This window comes from Myotis myotis, unplaced genomic scaffold (assembly GCF_014108235.1).
Source record: "Myotis myotis isolate mMyoMyo1 unplaced genomic scaffold, mMyoMyo1.p scaffold_m19_p_2, whole genome shotgun sequence".
NCBI lineage: Eukaryota > Metazoa > Chordata > Mammalia > Chiroptera > Vespertilionidae > Myotis > Myotis myotis.
The window spans coordinates 185,249,859-185,272,447 of record NW_023416324.1 but is presented as its reverse complement, the minus strand read 5'-3'; the positions used below and the strand labels follow the sequence as shown (position 1 = coordinate 185,272,447).

Below are 22,589 nucleotides of genomic sequence, written 5' to 3'. Positions count from 1 at the left end.
GGAAAGGGCTGGAGAAAATGCAATTAGTAAAACTCTGCATGGCCTAAACTTGGTGCTAACTTGTGTTTGACGTTATAATATAGATTGACATGTATATTTGGATTCATAATATCAGGACCACAAACACACAATCCAGTTAATAATTGGGTGGTCAATGGTCAATCACCAAAGAAGAGCTGGGGGGGGGGGGGGCGCGGAGAGTAAGAGATCATGTCCCCATTTTACAGATGGCAAATAGAGGCATCCAGAATAATGATATTCCTCAATTCACTGGGTGGATACTGAACACCTAAAACAGTAAGCACAGGATTTGCTGACAAGAATCACAATAGATCCCACAAGACTCTACCTAGATAGAGGAAAGGGGGAAAGAGAGGCAGAATAGGGGTAGAGGAGACCCTTCCAGTCATGCTTGATGGAGGAATGGAAATGAGAGAGGTAGAAGAGAACAGAAAGAGGCCCTGGCAGAAGTGGTCAGGGGGAGTTTGGCTACTGGTAAAGGTGAGGAAGGGGGATCTCCATTGGTATTTAGGGTGAAAGTGGGAGAAGAAAAGTAGAAGGAGGTGCTGAGCTCCTTGGAGGAAGTGGGAGAAAGAAGATAAAGAGAACTAGGGCAGCTCTCTATAGTGGCCAGTGGTGGAACAGGAAGAAGGTGGGCACAGGTATGCTGACAATCTTGGAAGAAATATCATGAAAAGGATGTAAGCATTCATCTAGATGACCTTCAATGATGCTAAGATTCTATTAACTTTGCAGAGTTATCTGTTCCAAATTAAGAAACTTTTGTTAAATAAAAATTGTCTAGTTGCTTTGGTCCATTTTCTCTAATTCTAAATGGAGATGGGGGTTGGAGGGACAGTTGGCTGCCATTACCAAAATAGCATATTTTCACTGGGTCCATAGCACCTCCAACAGTCTGGGAGGTAAATGCTCTCCCTCCCTCTTCTACATCGGCACCTACGCTCTGCAAGTCAGCACTTGGTGAATGCCCTTTAGCAGGACAACCGAACTTATATCTCCATTTCCCAGGTTAAGAGAGCATCTAAGTATTTAATGTTTTTTTTAACTTAATCTAACAAATGCTTTAGTTCTAGCCTTCCCAGGGTACACACAGAAACACCAGCCTGGTTCACACAGAAACACCAGCCTGTCCCACTATGAACACACATGAGAATCAGAGCTGAGAGCTGCACCCACCTATCTCATCAGGCTCAACTGAGCATCTGCAGTATCATCAATCATCCTGAGAGGAAGGCATTCAGGCGCCTCATGGCTGCTTCCTGTCTCCAATCCCTTCGTTGTGTACAGCCTGAGTCAGCCTTCAAATCTGCAGTGAATGACACCCCTATTCTGAAGCTTACATTCTGGTATAACAATCCTATCTAATAAAAGACAAACATGGTAATTAGCCGTACCTCTGCTACCCTTCCCATTGGCTAATCAGGGCGATATGCAAATTAACTGCCAGCCAAGATGGTGGCCGGCACCCAGGCAGCTTGAAGTGAACATGAGGCTTGCTTGCTTCAGTGATGGAGGACTCCAACGTTCCCCGCCTGCTGCTGCCGGCCTCTGAGCTTGCAGTTTGAAACATTGTTACAAATATAGAAGCTAAACAAAACCCCAGAAACCTGCTTTCAGCCAGCCGGGATCTCAGAGCTGGAGTTGAAACAGTGTTTCGATTATAGAACCCAAACAAACCTGATACGTGCTTTCAACAGCCGGGGCCTAGAGCTGGAGCCAAGCCTCAGAGCTAAAGCTGGCCCAGAATAAAATAAAATAAAAAAGAAAAAAAGGAGCGGTTGGGAGCTTCAGTCACCCTCCAGCCTGAAAACAGCCCTCAGCCCCTCACCCAGACTAGCCAGGCACCCCAGTGGGGACCCCCACCCTGAAGGGGGTGTGACCAGCTGCAAACAGCCATCATCCCCTCATCCAGGCTGGCCAGACACCCCAGTGGGGACCCCCACCCTGATACAGGACACCCTTCAGGGCAAACCAGCCAGCCCCCACCCGTGCACCAGGCCTCTATCCTATATAGTAAAAGGGTAATATGCCTCCCAGCACCAGGATCAGCAGAGCCGCGAGGCCTCCCGGCACCGGGATCAGCATGACAGGGGGCAGCGCCCCAACCCCCCAATCGGCCCTACCCTGAGTGTGACTGAGGGTGGCAGCGCAACCTCCCGATCCGCCCTGCTCTGTGCATGACAGGGGGCGGAGCCCCAACTCCCCAATCAGCTCTGCTCTGAGCCCGACCAGGGGCTGCACCTAAGGATTGTGCCTGCCCTCAGCCACTCGGGAGCAGGCCTAAGCCAGCAGGGCGTTATCTCCTGAGGGGTCCCAGACTGCAAGAGGGCACAGGCCGGGCTGAGGGCCCTCTCTCCCCCCCGAGTGCACAAATTTTTGTGCACCGGGCCTCTAGTATGTCCATAAACAGCTAAAGAAAATATAACAAGATTCATTTTGGTGGCAGCTTCTTCAAAAAAAAAAAAGGGACAAAGTAAACATAACATCTCTCAGATGATGTTAAAATTCCATTTCTTCATTGAAGAGAAGGGAGGGGGAAAGTCTACATAGAGAACTAAAATATTATATTGGGGGGGGAGGGGGTTGCCTACTAAATTTTGAAAATATTTCAAAAGTAGAACATTTATTTATGGAAGCCCTAACTTTCTCATCTTATTTAATAAGGAAAGCTTTAGCTCCAATAAAGGGAAAAGGCCATAGTGGCTCATTTAGCCATGAAGGAAAGCATCGACAAGGGTGAGGGTCCTAGAATAAGGTGGCTTGGGGAAAGAGCTATCTGGACTCAGGCTGCCACAAAGGACCTTTGTGTAGCATCAGAAGACCAAGATTCTCTGCTCTTTAGGACAGAAGACACCAGAAAGCAGGCAGATCTGCATCAAACCCTGGCTTGGCACTCATGAGCTGCCTCAGTTGTATTAATCACCCTGAGCCCCAGTTCCTTCAACAGTCAGCTGAGAATGATAACAACAGTTCCTTACCTCAGTGAATTATTGTGATGATTAGATGAAGTAACATGTTAAAGACTCTGATACATACATACCAGACATACAACACATATCAGCCATCTTCCACCTCTGCTTACCTTTGGCCAAATCCCAGGCCAACAGAATGGCAAGCTGAATATCTGTAAATTTCACTTTCCTCTACTTCGAACTGACAAAGGCAAATGTACAGTATGTGAAAGCTTTACATCAACATACAAATGTTAGGAAATATTGTTATTAGCACCAATCAGTACTCTTCCCTCACAATCAGCACTGCCCCCGCACAAGGGTACAAGAACAGGAAGCATCCTTCAGGCAGTTTCTCTCTGCTTTGTTGATATACTTGTATAATAGTATCCCCTGAGGAAGACTAAACTGTGCTTTGCAGCTATTTTCATTTTCATTTTGTGCATTTAATTAATGCTTTTATTTCTGTGCTCATACTCTGGGGTAAAATTTGAGAAAACCAGTATTTGAAATGGGAAAGACGAAAATTAGCAGCAAGCAACTTGCTGTGTGCTTATCCTTGCACCCACGATCCAAAAGGAGCTGGAAAACTGAAAAACAGGAGGTAGGATTAAAACAAAATAAACAAGCATCAAAGGCAAAAAGAACCGTGAGTTCTTTGGGGTTGAAACTTGCCTTAGAATCCTCAACACCCTGCAAAGTATTGTCTGAAGAAATAACACAACTTCAATCTACCATCAACCATTAATGAAAAGAAAAATCTAAAAACTAAATATGAAAGGCACTAATATTATTCTGCTGATATATATATTTCCACTGACTAATTGATTCATAGAAAAGCCACATGTAGATTACAAATGTACATCGTCTTCAACTCCAAGCTGTTTAAAATAAACAGGCCCGATAAAGGGCTCCATAATCCCCATTACCTGTGTAGTTGAGAAGATGAACTTGAACAGACTAAGCCTGGGATGGGAACTTATCCTATATCTCCTCAACACCAACATGCAACATGGAGTTTCAGAGAACACCAGGGCACTTTGAATTATCTTCTCATTCAGGATGCCAAATATTAAATAATTAAGACCAAAAATTCTGGAGTTTTCTCTCTCTCTCCATTTTTACTGCAAGCACCATTTTTTCTTTGTTTCTAATCATTTTTACTCTCTCCTTTCTGCCAACTTCCAGTTCTTATTGCCTGTCCCAGTGTTTCTTTTTGCCAGTGCAGCATGAGCTTTGCATGGATATCATTCCAGGGAAATGAAAATGTATATTCACCACAATTTTGTACAAACAAGTGAAATAAAGAGAAATTCGAATCCAGATAAAGAGCCACAATTTATACAAGGTTTTTGGGTCCTCTCAAAATCTTAAAAGAACCCTGGTGATGTTAGTCTAAGGTCTCAGCATCTGACCATAAAAACAGAAACAGACAATTGTAGAGCGTCAAAAGCATCTTCCCTCCTCTGACAAAGAGAATAAAATATCTCTCCTGTTCTGGTTACCTAATGCTGGGTAACTAACCATCCCAAACCTTAGTGGTTCAAAATAACATTTTTATTGATTTTAGAAGCATGTGCTTCCCACCTGAAGCTGTAATCACCTGAAGGCTTTTCATTCACATGTCTGTCACCTTGATGACATGGTTGATTGGCTTCTCTTTGTCCATGCAACCTCTCCAAACATCTTGAGCCTCGTCAGAGCATGGCTGGCTTCTCCGAGAACAAGTGTTCCAATTCATAAGTAGAAGAGTCTCTTCTGCCTTATTTTATACAGCAAAGCAGTCATCAAACCTTCCTGGTTCAAAGGAAAAGAGGTATAGACCCCACCTCTCAAGGGAGACTTGAATTTGAAGCCAGCATTAAGACACTATACTCAGCCTTGTTTGTTCTCCATCACAAAGGGCAAATGGCAATGGATCAGGCTGGTGCCCATATAGATGCCCAGCTCCCTGGGACATCATAATTTTAATGTTGGGAGATAAAAAACGGCACTGGTCAACTGTGCTAGCTGGTTTTTCATAGTGATTTCATTTTACTGTCAATCTCTAAGTTTGGGGCAGTTATTAGAAAGAAAAAGAAGTGAAATAATTGGCTTTGATCACTGATAATCATCAACTTTTTGCATGTGTTTTAATGTATTCTGGGTTTAAAAAAATACCATTAGTATTTTCATGGAGGCACAATAGGTTTAATTTCCAATTTTAGTCATTGAATAACTCCACTGCACATTTTGTGCTGGTCTTCCAAATAGAAATGAATGAACGAATAATTAGTCAGTTACTGGACAAACAGATTTTAAACATTAGCAATGCAAACTTTTTAAAAAATTCCTGTTGTGAATATTCATTCAGATGAACAGGCAAACTCTGGGTTATTTTAAATTAGACCCAGAAGTCAATACTCCTAATACTGGAGAATATATCTATCTGTAAAACTGTTCATTAAAGCCGATGAGAAAGAAGTAACTCCTGGAAAGGCCAACTTAGCAATTACACCAAAGATTATCCCTACCAGTGACTTGTTAATGAATATCTCTGGCGTGCGAGGCTTTAGAAGAACACACAATGGAAAAAGCCAGGAGTTCTCAGTTTTAGATGACTATTAAGCCCTGCGGGAATTGGTTCTCTCTGAGTCCTTTGTCTTCCCCCTTCCTGATAACTGCAACCCAAGTAAGTAGCCTTTTTTTTTTTTTTTTTTTTTTTTTTGCCTTGGTTGTCTGGTTTTATAAAAGCCTATTTCAAACTTGCTGAGTGACTTTCCTTCAGAAATCTCAAACCATCAATCACTTGGGTTTGTCCTTGCCCACAAGGTCAAAATAAGGTAGGGCTGCTCTAACAGCTCTCTTTTATTTTGGGGAAAGGCAGGTCTTCTCTGTTGAGGATAAGGGAAGAATGACAGTGAGGCAACATCAAGCTCTTGCTTCACCAACATTAGGTATCCTGAGTCCAACAGGGAGCAGCAGCTATGGTCACTGGTGAGTATAGAGAGGAAGGGGAACAGCATAGACTTGGAAACTGGGTTAAGAAAACCCCAAGGGAAAAGTAGAGAGCTAATTACAGTTTTCAAATTAATGTGAACAAACTGGAATAAATTTTCAAAAGTGCTCCTCTTTTCTTTCTGCTAGAATGTAAGCCTTTTTTTTTTTTTTTTAGCACCAGACAGTTACAGTTAACAGAAAGATTTGGTGTTAGAAAATAATAATAATAAATTAATCATAAAGGAACTACTAATTGAGCTCTTCTTATATGCTAGGTGGATACTGTTGTGACCATCCCCATTTTACAAATGAAGAAAATGAGGCACAAATACATTTAATAACCAGCCCAAGAGCAATTGACAAGTGAAGGAACAAGACTGATCAACAATAAATCCATACTCTTAACTACCACACAAGTGCAACATTGCAGCTTCCTGGTGAAGCTGCCAAATGACATGCCTATAATGTCTGACCTTCCCTTTGCTCCTTTCCTGCTTTTAATAAGTAGCTAATAACAATGGTATCAATGCAAGAATACATGTTTTTACTCATATCCAATCTCTTCCAACTCCAGTAGGTCCTTAACATCTTATTCCCAATTAAAACACAGCTCTGATGAAACCTCTAGCTGGCTGCAGAGCCATCTGCAGATCTTTAATGCCTATGGAATAAAATCCAGTCTCTGTGATCTGGCCTCCTGTACCTTTCAGCAGAGACTCAGGCTTCCATTCTAACCCTATCACCCCACATGTTTCGTCTGGAACTCTCCTAGGAAGAGCAAGGCCTTTCAGCCCACTTGACCCTGGGTGTGTATACCTTGCTGTTTCCAACATCTGTATCTCTGCACTGGCCAGGCCCCCTCATCACGAGCTCCTGTTCATTTTCTCCTGGTCAAGTTATCTCAATCCTTTAAGGCCCTGCTACAGGGCCCCCTCTTCCAAAACACATTTTGATATGGTCTGAATGTTTGAATCCCCAAAAGTTCCTATGTTGAAATTCTAACCCCAAAGTGATGGTATTAGGAAGTGGGCCTTTGGGAGGTAATTAGGTCATCAGAGTGGAGCCATCAGGAATGGGATTAGTGCCTTTATAAAAGAGGGCCCAGAAAGCTCCCTTGTCCTTTCTGCCATGTGGAGATAAAAGGGGAAATCTGTAAGACCTGGAGAGAGCCCCCACCCATCCATGCTGGCACCCTGATCTCAGACTTCCAGCCTCCAGAACAGTGAATAATAAGTTTTGTTTTTTTATAAGCTACCTAGCCAGTGGTACTTGGTTATAGCAGCTCAAATAGACCTCTCCATGACCAGTTCAGTTCCTCATAATCTACCCTCTTCTTCCTCGAAATTCCTACATGTATGGACTCCTCCTCTCTGCTATATGTATACATGGTTCAGCATTGCTATGTAACTTCCTTTAGAGAAAATCCTTCTCTCTCCAGTGACACCATAAGTAACTTGAGAGAGCATATATGGTTAAGGGTATGGTTTTATAGTCAGGCAAATATGAAGCAAATGCCAGCTCTGCAATTTTTTAGCTGTATGACCTTGAGCAAGCTACTTGACCTCTCTAAGTAGTATTTTCCTCCTCTATAAAATGAGACAATATTAGTTACTTCCTACTGTCTGGGGAAGTGTGTGTGTATATATATATACATATATATATATATATATATGCTTAATAATGTCAGCTATAATTATTGTCAATATTTATTTCTCACACAGTTTTCTATCACCCATAGCTCCAACTCTCTAATCAATCTACCTACCTATCATTCATCCATCCGTCTATCCTTGTTAGACATTCAGTGAATCTTTGCCAACTGCCTAATTTAGATGCACCAATCCTTCTCAAATTTCCCTTTCTTCAAAAACCTGTTTCTAGTTTATTAATCCAGCATTGAAACTCAAGCCAAGATTCTCCAGATAGGGTCTCATACAAAGCATGCTGATTTCCAGAAGGCTAAGAGGGGAGGGAAAGCGATCATTTCCTTAGTTCAGATATGCTGGTTTGAAGAACAGTTGAATAATTCATTATGTCCTTTAAAGTGCATTGATCAGATTCTGCTCTTTGAGAAGCATTTTACCTTGAAGTAACTATTTGTCATTCCCCTTTCAAATGAGAGGTAGATAATAGAATGCCTCTGTTTAGCGAAGCTATAATAAAGGTCTAAATGATAATAATACCTTAGACTTGCAGCATGCATCACAGTTTACAGAACACATTCATATCCATCATCTCATTCCATCCTCCCAGCAGCCCCATCAGATAACCAGAGGACTTATCTCAGTGTGATAAATGAGAAAGCTCAGGAAGACTCAAGAGCTGTCCCCATGCCAGTTGGGTGGTTCAAGTCCTTCTATTCCTAGTTTGGGGCTCTTTTTACAGCACCACAGGATTTAAAACTATTTGCACATCTTTACAAAGAGATACCCAGCTGGAAAGAGTGGAAACCACCGATAATATATATTTTCACTAGAGTACTTGTATTATCACTTGAAGAAATAAATGCAAAGGAAAACGGTCATGTGGTATCGAATGCAGTTCTATAATACATGAAACTAAGTGGGCAGCATCTCTGAGACCAGAACAACTATGATTTCAACTGTTTTAATAGGTTACATCACTGGAGTTAATGCCAGTCAGTTGATAAAAACAGATTAATGACCAACACTCCTCTCCCATCCCCAACCAATCAGGCTCTCTTGCCTAAGGCAATTCCTTCCATCACATGCCTGAGGCTATCCTTTTGCAGAGAGGTCCAAGTTACCTCTTGGATTTTGCATGTATGACAGTAAATTGGCAATCATCAAGTGAGAGTAGAACAATGTGACATTATGTGTTTCGATCTGATGCAACAAGAACTACTCAACATCAGCCATGAAGTATTCTTGCTAAAAATATTTAACCTAAATATAATAATGGGAAAATCATTACATATCCAGAATGTGAAACATTCTACAGCTGGATTTCATGTCAGGAAGAACAAAAAAGATGGGAAGACTCCTAGATTTAAAAAAAAAAAAAAAAGTCTTGTTTGGATCCTGAATTGGGGAAAACAGAAAGTTGAATAGGGAATATATAGTTTACAAAATCTCCACTAGTTACTCCCATTTACTGTACTTAAGATTCAATTTATCATTAGTCACCTCTACAAGTAATCATCATGCATTGTCCACATATATCATGTCCTTCTCCAGTTACATCTGGTGATAAGACCTATATCCTGAGTTCAACAAGGCTTAGCCTCCACAGGACATCTTTAATACTAATTGAAGGAGACAGTTTGCAAATCCTTATTTATAAAATGATTATGAAAACTGTGTTTCCTAACCCTGCTTTTCATACTTCTATTATTCTGTGTGTGTGTGTGTTTCTCTCCCCATTTTGGGGGTGGGGGCATTAACATTTAGTAACGTTCTTATTAAATACTATTTTAGTCACTAAATTTTAAATTTATTGAGAGTAAAAATGATACCTGGTTAATCTTTGCATTTCTTAAGGCTAATACAATTCCTCACAGAGCACATAGCTCATAAGTAGTTGCTGAATTTTACAAATTACTGTACTTTAATTTAGACCATGTAATGACTAGTTATTTACTTAAACTTTTCAATGACTCTGAATCTCTCTATGCTATAAAATGTACTAAATAATTAATTCACCTTTCTGATTTTGTAATTTCATTCAATTGCCAAAGGCCTCTTTTCCATTTCATGAAATATTTTAACAATAATCTTTTTGCAGTTCAAAAACAATTTTTTGAAGATACTGGAAAATGCAGACGTTCTTTCCATGTATAAAATTCAATAACTGACTCAATAAGTCTGTATCATACCTATTTTAAAGTGAGATGACAATAAGAGCGTTTAGTGAGATCTTTGGAATACTCTTATCTATCTCTACTAACAAGGCTTGTTTCACCAAATCATCTCTGCTCCTGACTTATTCAGCTTCCCTAGCCATGTCAACTGCATCTTCACTCAACCTCTTCAATGAGAAATTTTATAGTTGCTGACTTTGTTAGTACTTACTGAATTGATTTTGGTATTGGGAGAGGTGTTATAACAATTAAAAAAATCATTTATCTTTTGGCTTTTCATCGCACGCCTTGCTTTTTTTAAATTTCTATTTCCATTTGTGAATTTTGACATTTGTAAATGTCCTGCATCATCAGGCTCTGAGACACTTTCTACTTTACTGAAATCAAACTGCTCACTGAACTTCAGCAATTATGTTTATTTTGCACTTAATAACAACCTTTTGTGACAATCTCCAAGACCAGTACCTCCACTGGGGTCTCATACACCCTACCTATAATCAAAATGCTTTGAAAGGCATGCTGTCTCTAAGGCCACACAGTATATCCCAAAGAATTACCATGACCTAGTTCTGGAATGTCACTCCAAATAGATTTCAGCCTGCAGCAAATAATAGACAAAGCATCTCTACTTCAGCAACTGAGCCTATTTCTAGGAACCACTCCCTCTTTGAGAGGCTAGCCCAGTGGAAATCACCCCCTGGGAGAAAAGGAAACCATATGCTTGGTCTTGAACTTGGTCCAGATCCAGCCACTACTCAGATGCACAATCCTGGGAAGTGCTTCAGTTTTCTCATCTTAAAAAAAAAAAAGAAAAGAAAAGGAAAAAAAAAAAAAGGCAGGTAGACAAGGAGTCACCTCTCACTTGCTTTCCAATTCTATAATTCCACTGATAGTTCCTATTGGGACAGAGGACAGAACATGATTAACAAATTTCAAAAATACAACATAAACCTTTGGTTTGGTTTGCTCTTCTGTATTTTGCTACCTCAATGTATTTTGGGTACTCTGGCAACTTCCAAAAAAAACCTACAAAACATAGACTAAAACATGGCCCATACCATATGACCCAGCAATTCTACTCTTAGGTCTATACCCAAGAGAAATGAAAACATATGTCCACACAAACTTGGGTGCGCATGTTCCTAGCAGCATTATTCACACTAGCCAAAAAGTGAAAGCAATACAAACGTCCATCAACCGATGAGTGGATAGACAAAATGTGGTGTATCCATACATGGTATATTATAAATATACCATTTACAAAAAGTAATGAAATATTGATACCTGCTACACCATGAATGAATCTTGAAATTATTATGTTAAGTGAAAGAAGCCAGTCACAAAAGACCATGCATTATATAAATCTATTTGTATGAAATGTCAATAGGCAAAGCCCTAAATACAGAAAGTAGATAATGGTTACCTGGGGCTGAGGTGGAAAGGGAGTAGGAGGGAAATGGTAAGTGACTGCTAATGAGTTATGAGGTTTCTTTTCAAGATGATACAGATGTTCAAAATGAATAGTGAGGATGGTTGTAGAACTGTAAATATACAAAAATCCACTGAATGACACACTTCAAGTGGGTGAAATGAATGGCATGTAAATTGTATCTCAAAACTGTTTTTGAAATATAAACAAACATGGCCCCAGATTATTGCCTAAGGATGAGAGAACAAAGACCTTCTAAAGGAAGCCCTGGGTTCAAATCCCAATGTTCCCACTCAATAGCTATGTGACCTTGGACCAGTCTCTTAACCCCCCATCTCATAATCTATGCAGTGGAAAGGGCACTGAAATCATAGTTGGTGTGAGAATTAAATGAAGCAAATGGGTCACTGTGTGATTCTGTGTCGATATATAAACAGACACTTACTGCATAGTGATAATCACCCTAATCACTAAAACCAAACTCTTTACACTAAAAAATAATCTGAACTCATATAAATTGGTATATATTTATGTACACTCCCATTATGTGTAATTGTGTGCTTAGAAGAAAGCAATGAAGTTAATCCTTGTTTTTAATATGCATGTACTATATTTCAAAAACCACAATTTAAGCAACCTCTCAAATAGCAAAAGAAGGGCATACAAACTAACAATCCTTCTCAGATAACTGTTAGTAATGTTATAAATAGTAACACAAATTCATGCCAATACAAATGCCAACATTTTAGCACCTCTTTGGCTAAATATAAAGACAAATATGCATAATTTGATTATCTAATTTTAAGAAGTTATATTTATTGTTCATGCTATATTACCCATACTTACATAGTATTTACCCTTATTCTATGCAAAAAGCATCCCATTGGTAATATTTTCCATCTTTAAAAAAGTTTTAATGTGAGCAATATGGTTTCTATTTATCAAAATAAGGAAGAAAGGGCAGCATTATAAATGTAAAATTGCATATTTTTAAAACATCAAAATGATCTTGGAATATATTAAAAACTATTTTACATGGGAATGAATTTTATTCAGGTCTACCTTGTCTCAAATCTCTCCCCACTCTGACTGGAGCTCCATCCATTTTAGAAACTCCAAGTCTCCATCCCCTCCTTGATACCTGTCCCTTAACCCCTTCTCACCCCACTCTTCCACTGTCAACCCCTCACTGCTTTCCTTATGCAGTGGTTGGCATAAGGAAGCCAACATGCGGCTCTTTGGCCCCTTGAGTGTGGCTCTTCCACAAAATACCACATGCGGGCGCGCATGTACAGTGCAATTGAAACTTCGTGGCCCATCCGCAGAAGTCGGTATTTTGTGGAAGAGCGACCACTGTTAGGGCTACGGACTCCTCAAGTCCAGATGACTGAAAAGGGAAGGGTTTAGAGTCATTAGAGCTGAAGATGACAATGAAGAGGGAGAACCAGGTGCTGAATGATCATCTAACTGGACAAATTATTCACTCAAAAATGATAAAGACAAGAAACAAACCAATAAACAAATGAAAAACAGATACATCTTCAAAGATGAGTGGAAATGACCATGATGTTGACAGATAGTGGGCAAAAGAGAGAGACAAAGTGTAAATTTGGGAGCTGAATAAAATGATCTCAATGATGCCATCCATTACTAGCATCCTTCTCTTGGTGGACTGGTTACTCAAACTGGACCCTACAGACATCTTAAGAATCCTACTGTCCATCTCCTATAAATTCTTCAGCAGACTGCTGGGAGAGATCTAATGTCATACCTTCCTGGCCCTCCTAAAATCCCCAGTCACATAGCTACTGGCTTCTTTCTTTACTAATAAAAACCAAGGTCATTAGAAAAGAGATTCCTCATACCTTCTCCTTTTAAACTTAGCTCTTACATTTATTCACCTAGCTTCTCTTTCTTTCTTCCTATTTGAGAAAAATCCCGCCTGACTTCTAAGATTAAACACCCTATCTTTGATCCCCATTTCTTGGCCAAATATATTATAATGTTTCCATAAACTAATAGCTTGTACAAGTCCATTAACCTCGTAAAAGTTTATTAACCAACCCAATACTCAGCCCCCTTAGCTCTAAAATGGTACAATACCCACTGTTCAAGGCAGTTGTAAGACTTAAATTCAATAACATATTAGAACACCTGCCACAGAGTAGGGTGCTTAACGGACAGTAGCTATCATTACCGTTGAAGACCTGTCCCTTTTAATTACCATAAACACTTTCTCTCACACTGATTAAAAATTCATTTAAAGCGAACTTTCTAAAAGGTATTCTAGCCACTGGAAATATAGCAATGAACAAAACTCAGGGGGAAATCCTTGCCTTCATAGAGTTTACAGCCTGTTAGGCAGAAAGAGACAGTAAAAAAAATAAAATATAGAATTATAAAGTGTTAGCAGATGCTAAGGTCTATGGAGTTACAATTTATGAATATATGTCCTGAGGCTTCGTGTAAAAGATGGATGTGTGTGAGCAAAGACCTAAATGGGGCAAGAGGTCGAGCAGATAATTAGAGAAGAGCATTCCTAAGAGGGTTGAGGCAGGAGCATTCTGGATGGTTGGAGGAACAGCAAAGAAGCCAGTGTGGTTGAAGCCAGTGAACCAAAGGAAGAATAGGAAGTAAAGGCAGACAACAAGGGATGTGACATCTCAGACACGACAGGCCAACATGTAGAACATTATACGGAACTCAGCATTTCCTCTGAGAGAGGAAAAGGAGCCCCTGGTGGAATTTGAACCGTGGCATAACACAACTTAACCATTATTAAGATCACTCCAGACACTGTGTTGAGGACAGACCCAAGGTCAAAGGAGGAGGGAGATGGGCTAAGAGACCATTTCAATAATTCAGGAGAAAAATGATAGTGGTTGGTTGATATCAGTAGAGGTAGGAAGTAGTTGGAGCCCAGATATATATTTGAAATAACTTTAACTCCAAAATGACTTTCTAATGGGTCCAATGTGCAGTGAAGAAAAAGAGAGAAGCCAATGAGAGTCCTAAAAAAGAACGAATGGCCTTTACTGAGATGGGCAAGACTGCAGGGTGATGCCTTTATCTCTCCCCACCATTGCTTCCTGCCCACTATTGTCAGCTGCCCAAAGGTCTTCCTCACTTTAAGAAAAAAAAGGCAGGCTAGCTTTCTGCTGTCCTAATCTCCCCTAATGTTTGACACTAAATTTCCTGCACAATTGCATTGTAACCACGGCCTGCATTTCCTTAAGGACTCTCCCCTCACTCCCTTTACAAAAGACAACTCCCCTTCTTCCCTTCCAAACAACACTCCTGCAGGGCACCCGGGATACCCCAGGCATCCAGTGCAGCAACTGGAATTCTCTGCTGTACTCCTCTTGCTCTGCTGTAGCATTGGGCACTGCCTAACTACCTCCCTCTTCAGCCTCTCCTTGGCAGGAAGATCTAGTATCCTGACTTACTGTAATGGCTGCGATCATTCCGTCTACATTCTCCTCTTTCTCTCTTACCAGCTCCTACATTTTCTTCTCTCAAATACCACATCCTGAACCCTCCGTCCCTCTGAAGCTATGCTAGCAGGACCCCACACTTACAGCCATTCTAACGGTTTCCTTTATCGGGTCCCTAGCACCCAGTTCAGTGCCTGGAACATTGCTGATTGAACAAATGAATGAATGAATGAATGAATGGATCCATCAGTCCTCATATCCCTATCTTTAGTTTTCACCTGTCCCCCAGGCTCCAGCTCTGTATCCACAACAATGTCATGCTGCCCTGAGCCTAAATCAAACACTTGATCTTATCTACCCCTGCACAAAGCAAGCTGCTTTATTCTAACTTCCATATTTATTTTAAGGATATAATGATCCAGTGTAAATACTTTTATTTCCTCACGCCTATAAGGAGCCCAAATAAAGGAGCCGCCCTTCTGCCCTCTTCATTTTACCGTGCCATCAGCTTAATTTAATTTTTATCACCACACTCATAATATCCACACTGGCTTCAGAAGTTGAGGGGGGAGAAAAATGGGAGGAAGAGAGCAAAAAAAATATTAGAAGGTCCAATTTTGGTTAATTTTGCTTTTAGATGAACTTTCTACTAGTTACATTTTTCCCTTTGAAAAATTCTGATATAGCCCCTTCACTAAACAAAGTATAACAACCCTTTGGTAGATATTAAGGAGCCTCAAAAAATCCAGTCTCTACTAACATTTCCAATCTTATGCCTATAAATGTCCAGCTAAAACCACTTCCTCCTTTTAGACGGTTTCTCCAGCCCTCAAAGAAGCTCATACATCCTCCGCTCCACACCACTGCTCAAAAGTCCACTCTCGGGTTGCTCTCTCTTCCACCTTCTCATCTGAACCCTGTTCTCCCTGGCCATCGAGATCCTGCTCAAATCCTACCCTGCCCCAGAAGCTGTACACACACATCCCAACCAAGGGTGGTTTGTGGCATTCCTCCCCTAGAACTTATGGCCTTACCACTCCCATAGCACCTATAACACTGGTTCTCAGAGTGTGGTCCTGGGACCAGTAGTGTCAGCATCACCTCCAGAGGCAGAATCCAGCAATCCATAATTGACCAAGCTCTCCAGGTAAGGTCAATGCATGTTAAAATTTGAGAGCCACTGGCTTATGAAATACAGCCTTATATTGTTTTTTGTTGTTTTTTTTTTAAAATATATTTTATTGATTTTTTACAGAGAGGAAGGGAGATAGTTAGAAACATCGATGAAAGAGAAACATCGATCAGCTGCCTCCTGCACATCTCCTACTGGGGATGTGCCCGCAACCCAGGTACATGCCCTTGCCCGGAATCGAACCTGGGACCTTTCAGTCCTCAGGCCGACGCTCTATCCACTGAGCCAAACCGGTTTTGGCCTTATATTGTTTTATCTTGCCAACTAAATAACATGGAAATGACAAGAGCAGTCTAGTTTCTAGCTGTCCCTCAAGAAACGTGAGTTTTACAAAACTGTTTTCAGCAGTAGCACCACATTAAACATCAAGTAGATTTTGCCCCCAACTTCTAATTTTGGAGGAGAAAGTTACACTAAACAACACAAGTATTTTGGTTTTTAACATGAACCAAGAAAAGAAATTAATATTGTTTTAATCAAGAGTTTGTCTTAATCCTTTTAATATTAGATGAATAACATAAAAGTAAGTTCTTTTTATCAAAACTAAATAATTTAATATTAAGTAAATAAACAGAGATTCTTCTTTTATATTTCCTTTATATTTCAGCTTTGGAAATATAATTCCAATATTGTGATATTGTATCTTAATAGTGAATAATGAAGAAGATAGCTAATGCCCTAGCTGGTTTGGTTCAGTGGATAGAGCCTCGACCTATGAACTGAAAGGTCCCAGGTTCGATTCCGGTCAAGGGCACATGCCCGGGTTGTGGCCTCGATCCCAGTTGGGGGACTTGCAGGAGGCAGCCGATCCATGATTCTCTCTCATCATGGATGTTTCTATTCCTCTCTCCCTCTTCCTTCCTTTCTGAAATCAATATATATATATATATATATATATATATATGTATAAATATATATATTATTTTTTTTAAAAGATAGCTAAATAAAAATACCTGTAACAAGATTAGAAGTTAATTTTAAACAATTTGTGTGTTACAGAAGATGAAAAGAACCAAGCTCAGGAGAACCAGGTTTAACATTCTGCTTTCAGAAAATTCAGTAATAATGAGTTACACTTATTTCATAGGTCCACCCTATTTGTTTTAGCCTTGAGACAACCATCATTTAAAAAAATTACGTTAATAGGATCAAAAATAAAAAATTTTGTCTCCTGTATAAAAATTAAAATAATGATTAACACTAAAACTTTGGGAATAATATCATAAGTCCCATTGATTAAAACGGTAATCAATGAGCTTTTTTTTCATGTCTACTGGGAAAAGAACACAACAGTAACTGCTATGCTAGGTCTTAGCATATTTTTTGTATACTAGGTTCTTTGGAGTTTTATTGCCAAAGTGTTCAGGGTTCCCTACCAGTACATTTTTTAGACCTACCAATGTTTAATGAACAGTAAGACTGAAAAAGGATATTCCAAAATAGTAAGAATGGTGCCACATAATTATTTTACTCCTTTATTGTTTTTGTAATACCCAATTTTTTTTCAATGAGCATATATCAACTTTCAAAAATCAAAAGAAAACTTTTTAAAAAAATTTTTGTTTTATGTAAGCAAAATACTCAATAGTACAATAACTTGTTTCTACATTTAGGAGAATTTGGGGAGGTTGTTTTGTTTTGTGTGTAACATCTCATTTAAGCTTCACAATAACCCTATGAGATAGGCAGATCATTATTCCCAATTTATGGATAAGAAAACTGAGTCACAGAGAAATTATGTACATTGCATACAGGACTCAAACACAATCAAATTGGCATTTGGAAGTTGCCATCCAGTCTGGGAACTTCCACCTCGCTTTCTGGCAAATCCCAAAACTGTTTATTACCTCTTTTTGAGAATCTATAAATAGAAACACAACAGCAAAAACAAGAGACCTGTGTCACTTGGACATTATTCCATTTCTCTTATTCTGCATTATGTTCTAAGAAAACATATGAAACATCCTAAATAATAAAAGGCTAATATGCAAATAGACCAAACAGCGTAACAACCAGAACAACCGAACAACTGGTCACTAGATGTGCGTTGACCACCAGGGAGTGTGCTCAGCACATGGTGGGCATTGGCCATGGCAGGATGGTGGAGCAGGTGAGTGGGGGTGCCAGACCAAGGCAGGACACTGGTTGCTGTCATTGGGGCAAGCCTCTAGTGGTTACTGAAAATTCTTTGCTCCCCCATGCCACGGTCCCACCCAGTGCTCGCACCTGCAGCTGGTGCTGGAGTCACCGCATGCACCCACTGCTGGCACCCGGCCCGGTCCCGATCGTTCGGCACCATCAGTGGAAGTGGGCGGCAGCTGCAGGCCCCAATCACCCCTGAGGGCTTCTCCACCTCCCCCTGCTCCCAAGGGGCAATCAGGGCAGCAGCCGCTGCTCCCACCCACTGACGGCGGCACCAGCCCCAATTGCTCCACACTGTCAGCAGTGCGAGTGGGGTTGGCGCCATCAGCTCAGCACGTGGAAATGGTGGCAGCGGGAGCGGTGCTGCTGGCAGAGAAGGGACTGGGGACCACGTCAGGAGGGGCCGAGCAGGGGCGCAGAGGATGGAACAAGACCCACCCCTGTGCCCACCGCAGCCTCGTCCACAGTTCCTTTCAAGGTGCACGAATTCGTGCACTGGGCCCCTAGTGTAAGATAAAATAATGCTAGAACACACCTTCATGGGGTCATCAAAAAGGAGAACTGCAGGAAGAGATGGCCTCCCTAAAACTGGAGCATACAGCCAACAGGTTAGAAAAGAGAGATGAGGACAGAAATGAGCACAAGGATGCCTAGAATGCAAATGGAAAAGTGGAGGCAGTAAAGAATAGAAATGACACTTGAAAAATAATATCCATGCTGTGAAACACAAACATGAAACCCTTCACTGCTACTGCAGTTTTAAAAAGACCCAAAAATGAAGATAGGAAAGGTGATATATAGGAATCACAGGGGACAGAGATCCAAACTAAGCAAGTAGATATTCCACAGGAAGAATTCAATAGCAAGGAACAGAATTAATAACAATAAAAAGGTAAGTACTCAGATGTGGACCAAAACCAGTTGCCAGAACCAAAAGTAAACGGAGTACAAGCCAAATAACTGGAACCAGAGCCCACCTATGCCCAAAATAGTAACTTCAAATGTTTTTTTAAACCCTAGAACAAGGTAGAGAAAGTTAATTACAAAGTAATATTAAACTAACCCAACCTTTCTTTCACAATATTAAACACCAAAAGCCAATGAACTATCTACAAAATTAAGTGAGAAAGGGTGTGATAAAATAATTGTATGCCCATACTACTGTACATGAAAAAGGGCAAAAGAAAAAAATTAGTCTTTGCAAGAACACATAAAATATGTGACACATACATAATATTACTAGAAAAATTAAAATAAACATTCCCACTAATCAAAAGATAAATCACAATACAGAACACAAAAATTATAATAGAGCAGAAAGAAATCACCTAATAACCAATTTCTTGCAAAACACAAAAAGCACCTTTAAAAAACAATGTATTATTTTTAATATATTCAATTTTTAATTTAAAATGTAATCTTTTAAAAATAAGTATATAATATTAAATTGAGATCAGATAACAACAGATTCAGTCTGCATTATTAGTTCAGGGGAAGCATGGAATGAGGGTAGGGGAAATAAGGTTTCATTCAACTCTTTATTATGCAGCAGAGACATGCAAGGGTCCCATTTTATTATTATTTCACTTTTTTTTAGAGAACTGTAAGTTTATATATTTAAATTGAATTTTTGAAAACAATCTATATAGAAAAACAAAGGAGATACTCAGGAAAGTAAAATAAAAAATGACAGAAGATCAAACATATCATTTATGGCAATAAAGCCAAATGGTTTAAACTCTCCCTTTAAAAGAAAACTCTCAAATGAGGTTAAAAAAAAATCTGATATGAAATATATACTTTTATTAAATAATTATGTTGTACATCAAAAACTAATACAATGTTATATTTCAATTATATTTTAATAAAAACAAAAAACAAGAAACAAAAATCATACTTATATATGCTGCTTTCAAAAGACACAGCAAAATAAACCAAGATAAAGCCTATAAATAAAAGGAAGATCAAATATATCAAGAAAACACAAAGAAATAGTCTTAAGAAAACAAAAAAATAATTCCTAGGAAAAGCCATTACCTGGAACAGAGTGCTCTAACAGTAATAAAAATCATAATCAATGATGAAGTTATAATGGCTAAAACTTTATACAGCAAATAAATACACACACACGCAAACATAAATGACAGAAACACAAATTACACCAGGAGTCTAGGAAGCTATTTGTGTTTGATCATTCTTCCAGATGAAATTTAGAATCATTTCGTCAAATCCTAAAACAAATTCCTGCTTAATATTTTCATTGGTATCCCATATTAACATGGATATGATAGATATGTTTACATTACTAAGCTTTCCTATTCAGGGATAGCTTTGCATTTAATCAAATCTTCAATATATCCTTTGTTTAGATTTAAATTTGTCTTCATACAGGTCCTACAGAGCTTTTGTTAAATTTATTTTACTTTTTTTGTTATTATTGTGAAGGTATCATTTTTCAAATATATTTTCTAACTGATTATTTTGGCTGACTAATAAGAATGCTATTGATTTGAGTATACTTATTTTGTATCCAGCCACATTGCCAGATAATTTAATCATTTTTTTCAGTTGATTCTCCAAGGTTTTCAATGTATCATATGTAAACAATGATACCATTGTCCTTGTCGTCTAATATTAACAATTCTTGTTTCTTCTAGGTCTTGCCTTATTTCAGTAGCTAAAATTTCCAGAACATTATATATTACTAGAGGCCTGGTGCACAAAAATTTGTGCACTCGGCAAGTGGGGGGGGGGGTCCCCTCAGCCCGGCCTGTGCCCTCTCACAGTCTGGGACCCCTCAGGAGATAATGACCTGCTGGCTTAGGCCTGCTCCCGGGTGGCAGAGGGCAGGCCCAATCCCTAGGTGCAGCCCCTGGTCGGGCTCAGAGTAGGGCCGATTGGGGAGTTGGGGCGCCGCCCCCTGTCATGCACAGAGCAGGGAGGATCGGGAGGTTGGGATGCCACCCTCAGTCACGCTCAGGGTAGGGCCGATTGGGGGGTTGGGGCACCGCCCCCTGTGACACTCAAGGCAGGGTTGATGGGGAGGTTGCGGCGCCACCCCGTCATGCACAGAGCAGGGCAGATCAGGGGGTTGGGGCGCCACCCTCTATCACCCACAGAGCAGGGCCGATCAGGGGGTTGGGGCGCCGCCACTGTCACACTCAGGGCAGGGCCAATGGGGAGGTTATGGCTTTACCCCGTCATACACAGAGCATGGCCCGTGGGGGGGGGGGCTGGGGGGGTTGGGGCGCTGCACCCTGTCACACACGGAGCCACAGGGCGATCAGGGGGTTTGGGCGCTGCCCCCTGTCATGCTGATCCCGGTGCCGGGAGGCCTCGCAGCTCCACTGATCCCAGTGCTGGGAGGCATATTACCCTTTTACTATATAGGATAGAGGCCTGGTGCACGGGTGGGGGCCGGCTGGTTTGCCCTGAAGGGTGTCCTGGATCAGGGTGGGGGTCCCTACTGGGGTGCCTGGCCAGCCTGGATGAGGGGCTGAGGGCTGTTTGCAGCTGGTCACACACCCTTCAGGGTGGGGGTCCCCACTGGGGTGCCTCGCCAGTCTGGGTGAGGGGCTGAGGGCTGTTTTCAGGCTGGTGGGTGACTGAAGCTCCCAACTGCTCCTTTCTTTCTTTTTTCTTTTTTTATTCTGGGCCAGCTTTAGCTCTGGCTCCAGCTCTGAGGATTCTGCTGCTGAAAGCAGGTATCTGGTTTGTTTGGGTTCTATAATCGAAACACTGTATCAACTCCAGCTCTGAGATCCCGGCTGGCTGAAAGCAGGTTTCTGGGGTTTTGTTTAGCTTCTATATTTGTAACAATGTTTCAAACTGCAAGCTCAGAGGCCGGCAGCGGCAGGCGGGGAACGTTGGATTCCTCCGTCATTGAAGCAAGCAAGCCTCATGTTCGCTTCAAGCTGCCTGGGTGCCGGCCACCATCTTGGCTGGCAGTTAATTTGCATATTGCCCTGATTAGCCAATGGGAAGGGTAGCGGACGTATGGCTAATTACCATGTTTCTCTTTTATTAGATAGGATTAGCCCGTATCCCCGACATCTTTTTATGGTCCATGATTTTAAAAGGAACATATATCAATTAGGATAGTTGCAAATGCACATTAAAGAATACACAACTAAAATGGCCTAAACAATGAGGAAATTGTTCACTAATAGATATGAAGTCTGGAGTCAGGTCACTTCCATGGTTGATCAATTCGGCTGCTCAACAATGGAGGGACCTGAGTTGGCTGGCTTTTCTGTGATTCTCCAGAATTGCCTCTCACGGTTGCCAGATGGGTGCAGGAAATCTAAGCATGATATAGGCCATATCCACGTCCAGGAGAGGGAAAATCTCATTTTGAAAAACCCATTTGTGAAAGTGAGGAAAACTTTTCCAGGAATGCCGCAGTAAGGCATCTGAGGACATGTCATTGGTCAGGGTTGTATCACATGACTTGCCTAAACTAACTGTCAAAAAAAAAAAAAAAAAGGAATTGAAATCTAAATGACTTGCTTAACCTATTCCATCTCCTCCATGCTGGAGTGGGGAAAGGTGTTCACTTCTGAGAATGTGGGAGGGTAAACACCAAAACCAATTCAGAACTCAGGAAAGGAGAAGGGAATAG

At 40.6% G+C, this 22,589-nt stretch overlaps 1 protein-coding gene across 14 annotated transcripts in view; it reads right to left on the bottom strand.

The window, feature by feature from the left end:
• The window catches only part of TNIK (TRAF2 and NCK interacting kinase), a 345,621-nt gene that overhangs the window by 298,982 nt on the left and 24,050 nt on the right, over positions 1 to 22,589 (bottom strand). The gene's annotated exons all lie outside the window — the stretch shown is intronic.